The following is a 7,037-nucleotide window of genomic DNA, read 5'->3' as shown; positions in this document are numbered from 1 at the left end:
CCCCACAGTGCTGCAGATTTACCCAGACCCTGAGTTCAATTCCCAGACCTGGCAGAAAAAATGGTATGAATTCCAAGCCAAGGAGCCTCATAATTTTTAAAATATTTTAAATGTATGTATGTATGTATGTATGTATGTATGTATGTATGTATGTATGTATGTATGTATGTATTTATGTATTTTTATTTTGTCAAGCAAAGGGCTTGAACTCATGTTGTGGCAATTCTGCCTCAGCTTTGATCACTCTAGGCTGGGGTGTAGCCACTGGACCCACAGCCAAACCTGGGTTCCTGGGCCCCAAAGTCTGACAAGAAAAAAAAAATAATTAATGCGACACAGAAAAAAAAAAAAAACTGGCAACTTGCAGATGGCTGCCGGTTTTACATTTGTTTTCTTTGCAAGGTGACCATCCTGTCTGAAGACACTGTTGAAAAATGTTGGTAACCTGCCATTGCTGAAGGCTGGCGGGCTACCAAGGAAGCCATAGGCCAACATGGCAACATAGGTCCTGTGTTTGAAGCCCGGTTGGGACCCCTACCAAAGCGGGAGATCCTAAGAATCCCCTTCCTATTCATAGGAATACCGACAGAAGATTATGAATGGCAAGGTTGAATAAGTTGTTTCTGAATACAACTATATAAATAGAGTGATTTTAGGAGGCTAATGGATTTTAATTAATATTTTGACATATTCAAAGAATAGTATTAATTACATGGACACAATAGTTTTGGAACAGTGGTTGATTTAATTAATAATTCATTAAGGATGAAAAAATAATATTAATTACATGGAGAGGCAACAGCCCTAGGGGTCTATAGCTGAGGTCTCTCATCCTGCTTTCTCAGGAAGCTGAGATCTGAGGACCTGGGTTCCAAACTATCCCAGACACAAAAGGTCTCATGAGCCTATTATCTCCAATTCACCACTAAGAAACCTGAAGTGGAAGCTAGGTGCTTGTCACTCATGTCTGTCATCCAAGCAATTCAGGAGGATGAGATCTGAGGATCATGGGTCAAAGCCAGCATGGGCAGGAAAGTCCTTGAGACACTTAGCTCCAATGGACCACCAAAAAAGCTGAAGTGGCGTTTGGCTCAAGTGGTAGAGCACAAGACTTGAGCTGAGGAGCTCAAGGACAGCACACAGGCCCAGACATCATCTTCTACAACAATAAAAAAAGACAGAAACAAACAAACAAACCTGAAGTAGAAGGCTGGGAATGTGCCTTAGGGGTAGAGTGCTTTGCAAATATGAAACCCTGAGTTTGATTTCTCAGGACCATAACCCTAAAAAAAAGCCTGAAGTGGCTCTGTGGCTCAAGTAGGAGAGGGCTATACTTATACAAGAGAAACTAGGTACAGTGCTCAGGTCCTGAGTTCAACCTCCAAGAATCGTGTATGTGCCTATGCACCCTCTCCCACGTGTGCGTGCACACACACACACTCACACATACACAGACAAGAAGTGATGCTGTTACACAAAATGGTAAAACACCAGGCTTTTGCACTGAGCTCATGGTCAGCACCCAGGCCCTGTGTTCAACCCCAAAACCTAGCCACACAGGGCCCAACTAGGAGAGGTCAAATGTTTCAAAACCTAAAGAGATTCATCAGCCCTAGATGACAGGAAGCTTTGTGATACCAGATATGTGCTTGGATTTCCCAAGCTTCCTGAAACCTAGGAGGCGCATCATAGGCCCATCATCACAGGAAATGAAACATTTCATTAGGTTCAATGCCCTACTTGTCCTCCAGAAGGACTCTTGAATTTTATTGAGCACTGTATCTGAACACTGGACTATAGTCTCACAAAACCAGGATAAGTGCACAGGACGTGGCCTGTCACAGAAGGTGGCACATATGAAGGCTTCGTGTCAAACCAGAGCACTGCGGAAATAGATAATTTGGGGTACAAAGAGACCTTTTTCTCCTTAACTTCAGAGCCCACCCACACTCATCCTCACTATCTGACCCGGACGGAGTTGTTTGCTACACAGTTGTACAGGACTGAGGCCTTTTGTCTGCCTGTCCAGACAATGAGAGAGACTTCTTCTAGCAGGCCTGGGATGCAGAGAAACCCTCAGGTTACACTGGGAACAGTGAGAGGAGCCCCGGAACATGCACTATCATGAAAAGTCTCTGTTGTGAAATCATTTTATTGAATACACATTACCTAGTTTGGTGCCATTCATCATAGCTACTCTGGAGCTTCACCCATAGGAATACATCCATACATACCCAAAGACATGGAAGTACAGGCTTTTTTTGAGGGGGCAGGTCTTGGGGTGGAGCTATGAGCCTAGAACTTGTCCCTGAGCTCATTTTGCTCAAGGGTAGTGCATTAAGCTGGAGTCACATCCCCACTTCTGGGTTTTTCTGTGATCTCTTAGAAATAAGTGTCATGGACTTTCCTAATCTGGCTAGAATCAAATTCAGATTCTCTACATCTCATGCTCTGAGGAGCTGGGATTACAGTGAGAAGCCACTGGCACCTTTTTTCTTTTCTTCTTCATTTTTAATCTGGACAATCTGACTTCTTAGCAGGGTCATTCCAATGGTTTGAATTTATAAATTAACTACCCAATGTTCTTTAGAACTGCTTTACCTGAGAAGGATTTTCTCTCCTCATCTTCTCCTCTGGGTCACATGTTTGAAGCCAAAAGTGAGAAATGAGTGTCACAGGATTTGGGAGCAAATGTCCACAGGACATGTCAATTCTGTCACTTACCATTGAGCTGCAGTAAATTTCCTGTCTCAAGATGAGAGTACCAAAAGCTGGAGCGATCCTCATACTGTCTTCATTACTCCTTTTTTCTATAAAATGATCTAGTAATTATGAGAGTTGTGTTTCTACAAGCTTAAGAATCTAGAACCCACTAGAAGCATCTTCATGTATCTCTTTTTCTCTAGTGCTTCTCGAGATTTAGACTAAGGGTTTGTGTGGAGGGACTCCTTGGTGCATCCCTGAGGAAAGCCGCTTGAATCCTGTTTGGGAGATCACGGTTCAAATTCAGCCTGAGCAAGAATTCTGTGAAACTCTTATCTCCAATAAACCACCAGAAAACCAGAAGTGGAACAGTGGTCCAGAGGGCAGAGTTCCAGCTTTGAGAGAGAAAGCCGAGAAGGAGACACAGGCCAGACTAGGCAGGAAAGCCTGGGAGGTGCTTATATCCAATTAATGACCAGATGGCTGAAAGTGGAGCTTGGCGGTGGTAAAGCCTCAGCTTTGGGAAAAACATCTGAGGAATGCATTGGGCCCTAAGGTTAAGCCCTGGGATCTCCACAAAATTTTTTCAAAAAGAGAAGGCCAATTTTATGTATCAGTACCCTACCTAATTATGTCTTTATATTACCTCCCTGAATGCAAACAGACCTTATGCAGTGCTTCTCCTTTTATTTACTGATTTACATTTTAGATATGCTCCTTTCATATACTGCATCATTCTCTTCATTTCAGGCCCATGGCTTTTCTCTTCCAGGGTTCCAGGCCTGTGTCCTTATATGATACAATGACGCTCTCAGGAGCCTTTATTTACATACTTTTTTTTAAATGAAAGCAATCATGTTTACTCAGTTCCATACTGAACATTTAAAAAAAAAGTAGTGTAGCTGGGCGCTGGTGGCTCATGCCTGTAATCCTAGCTACTCAGGAGGCTGAGATCTGAGGATCGTGGTTCAAAGCCAGCCTGGGCAGGAAAGACCTTGAGACTCCTATCTCCAATAAACCACCAGAAAACCGGAAGTGGTGCTGTAGCTCACGTGGTAGAGTGCTCGCTTTGAGCTGAAGAGCTGAAGGACAGCGCGAGGCCCAGATTTCAAGCCCCACAGCCGACCAAAAAAAAAAAAGCAATGTAGAATTTTCTACAGGTATTCAGACATACTTTCCTTACCTCTAAAGTACTTCTCTGAGAACTATATTGTTTCTCTTTTTTGTACTTTTTTATTGCAAAAATGTTTTACAGAGGGGTTACAGTTACAGGAGCTAGGTAATGAGTACGTTTCCAATTGAGCATTGTTGACTCCTCCTTTGTTTTCCCCCTACCATCCCTTGCCTTACATCTCCACTCCCTCACCCTGCCGAGGTCAGTGACTTAGTTTTTCATTTTTGGTTGGCACTGGGTTTGAACTCAAGCTGTGGCAACTCTTCCCTCACATTGTTACAAGTTTACCAAGACCCTGAGTTCAAATCCCAGGCTAGGAAAGAAAACTGGCAGAAATTCCAAACCAGGGAGCTTTATTTTTTCTTAATTTACTTAAATAATGTTTTTCTTCTTCTTCTTTTTTTTTTTACAACCATGGGGCTTGAACTCAGTTGGTTTAAACTCTGCCTCAGCTTTGATCTCTCATTGCCGACCCTGAGATCCTAGGCTCAGAGTTCTTGCAGGTAGGAAAAAAAACCTGGAAAGCACAAAAAGTGGCAAGCTGTAGAGGGCTGGGGTTTTATGATTTTTTCTTTGGACAGTAACCATCCTGAGTCTGAATGACATGGCTGCAAGGTGGAACTGACCTGCCTTTGCTGATGGCTGGTGGGCTATCGGTGAAGTCATAGGCCAACCTGTCAACATATGCCCTGGGTTCAAATCCCAGTCCGAATACCAATGGCAGGAAATCACAAGAGGCTCATTCCTATGCATAGGAATACTGATTAAAAGAGTAGTTCATGCATCAGTGTTGTCTAAAATTGGAGTCAATAATCCTAGAATGCTGATTGGTCTTAATATTATTAAGCATGAAAAGGGTAATATTCCTTCAATGGTGGGATAATAAATACCTAAGAATTGGTAGGAGTGTAGTAGTTGTCATTCAATCATAGATAGACGGCTCTGGCACTCTTTAACAATATATATTTATTTGTATACCACCGTCTGCCTATCCATGTATTGCTGTTTTGGCCAAACCTGGGAGTTGATCTCAGTGCTGGGCAAACACCTGACAGCTTCATTGTCTAGAGGCTGCCATGCTGAAACTCACCCATTCATGAATTGGGCCTGTTAGACAACGAGTTCAGATCCTCACACTGCCAGACATGATGGAGAACACATCTAAAATCTAGATTTTATGCGATAGGATGTAAACAATGTAATAAATGGTATAGGTGTCATCAGAGTCAATAAAATAAATGGTAAATAAATGAATAAAACAAGAAATAAAATGAATAACCACACCAAACACAATATGGACTGAACATCTGTATGGAAGTATAAATCCCATCGTTGAAATGTATATAAGGAGTATCTTTTCCAGGCATGAGGCTTGAATTCAGCCCCCCTATGAAGAGGGAATGGCGGGAGATCCTGAGATACTTATTTCTGGACCTAGGAAGAGTCATGGAATGCAATCGATCTCATCCTTGAATGAGTACTTCGTGCATGATGCAAGTAGAAAATGATAGGCAAGACTCATGGGGTATAGATTATTTGTAAAGGTGAGTTGATGAAGCGTGACAATAATAATAACAGTCATGAAATGGAGGCATCAGGAAAGATCCAAGAATCAGTATTCACACAGATGGGATTCCATCAGAGGTCACCATCAATCCTACTCTATACAAATATATACTTATTTGCATACTACCTTCAGCTTATGGATGGGTGACTATTGTGCTTGCCACTCTCCCCCAGGGGGGCTCAAACTTATGTACTGGGGAGGCCTAGCTCCTTCGTTGCTAACAGGCTGGTGTGCTCATATGGAATCATTCACCAATGGTGCCTGCTAGGCCTGACTTCAGATCCCAGCCCTGCCAAAAGATTCTTCTTGATGCCAGAAGCCAATCGTTGCACCTTTTTCATTTCCTGTGCAAGTACTGGGTCCCAGCTAGGATGGCGAATGCATGGGCCACCCTGTGGTCATGGGAATAAGTTGTTATCCATGTCAGCCCAGTTATACCTGTCATCATATACTCAAGAAAATACACAATACATTCATGAATAGCATACAAAATGAAGACAATAAGTACACTCAATGCATGATGCAGTCCACACACGGTTGTGAATATACATCCCATGTTTCAATGATGCATTGAGGACTATATTGGCCTCCCTAGGGCTCGATTTCAGTTCCTAGGAACAACCCAGCACCTTACTGGTTCACAGTCTGTTGTGATCACGTGGACCCACTGTGCAGTTGGGCCTCTTAAGCCCCAAGTTCGAGTCCCAGCACTGCCAAAAATTCACCCTGATGTGAGAAGATAGTTGTTGCACCTGCTTTCCTGTGCTGAACAAATTCTGGGTCTCTGCTAGATGGAGAAGGTATAGGCAACTCTATACTCATGGGAATAGGTTGTCATCCAGTTCACAACAGTTATATCTGTCAACCTATACTTAAAAACATACACATCAATGAATAAGACACAAAATAAAGAGAATGACTACACCGAACGCAAGATGCCGCCCACCCATGTTTGGAAATATAGATCCTCTGTTTAATTATGAATTCATGACTATATTGGCCCCCACCAGAGATCAATCTCAGGACCCGGGAATGGCCTAGCTCCTTAGAGGCTCACAGGCTGGCGTGCTTACCATGACCCATTCACCAATTGGGCCTGCTAGGCCTTGAGTTCAAATTCCATCACTGCCAAAAGATTCATTCTGATGTGAAAAACCTAAGGTTGCAAATGTTTTCATGTTCTGTGCATGTCCTGGGTGTCATTGAGGATGGAGAATGCTATATAGGCAACTCTAGAGCCATGAGAATAGGTTGTCATCCATGTCAGCACAGTTATATCTATCACCATACTCAATAAAATGCCCAATACATCAATGAATAAGACACAAAATAAAAAGAATAACTACACTGAATGCAAGATGCATACCACACCTGTAGGTAAAGACAGGTCCTATGTTTAGAAAAGGTGGTCTTGCTCTTTTGTCCAGTGCTGGGCTTCAAATCAGGCCCTGGACCAGGTCTGACATTCTAGTCTTCAAGGATGATGAGCTTCCCCTTCCCCCACAGTGCAACAGAGCTACCCACACCTGAGTTCAAATCCTAGCACTGACAAAATATTCATCCTGATGTCAGAAGCCAGTTGTTGCATGCGTT

The sequence above is a fragment of the Dipodomys merriami genome, unplaced genomic scaffold (assembly GCF_024711535.1).
Source record: "Dipodomys merriami isolate MVZ:Mamm:240054 unplaced genomic scaffold, mDipMer1.0.p SCAF_216, whole genome shotgun sequence".
Classification (NCBI taxonomy): domain Eukaryota; kingdom Metazoa; phylum Chordata; class Mammalia; order Rodentia; family Heteromyidae; genus Dipodomys; species Dipodomys merriami.
Note: the sequence above shows the minus strand (reverse complement) of the source record.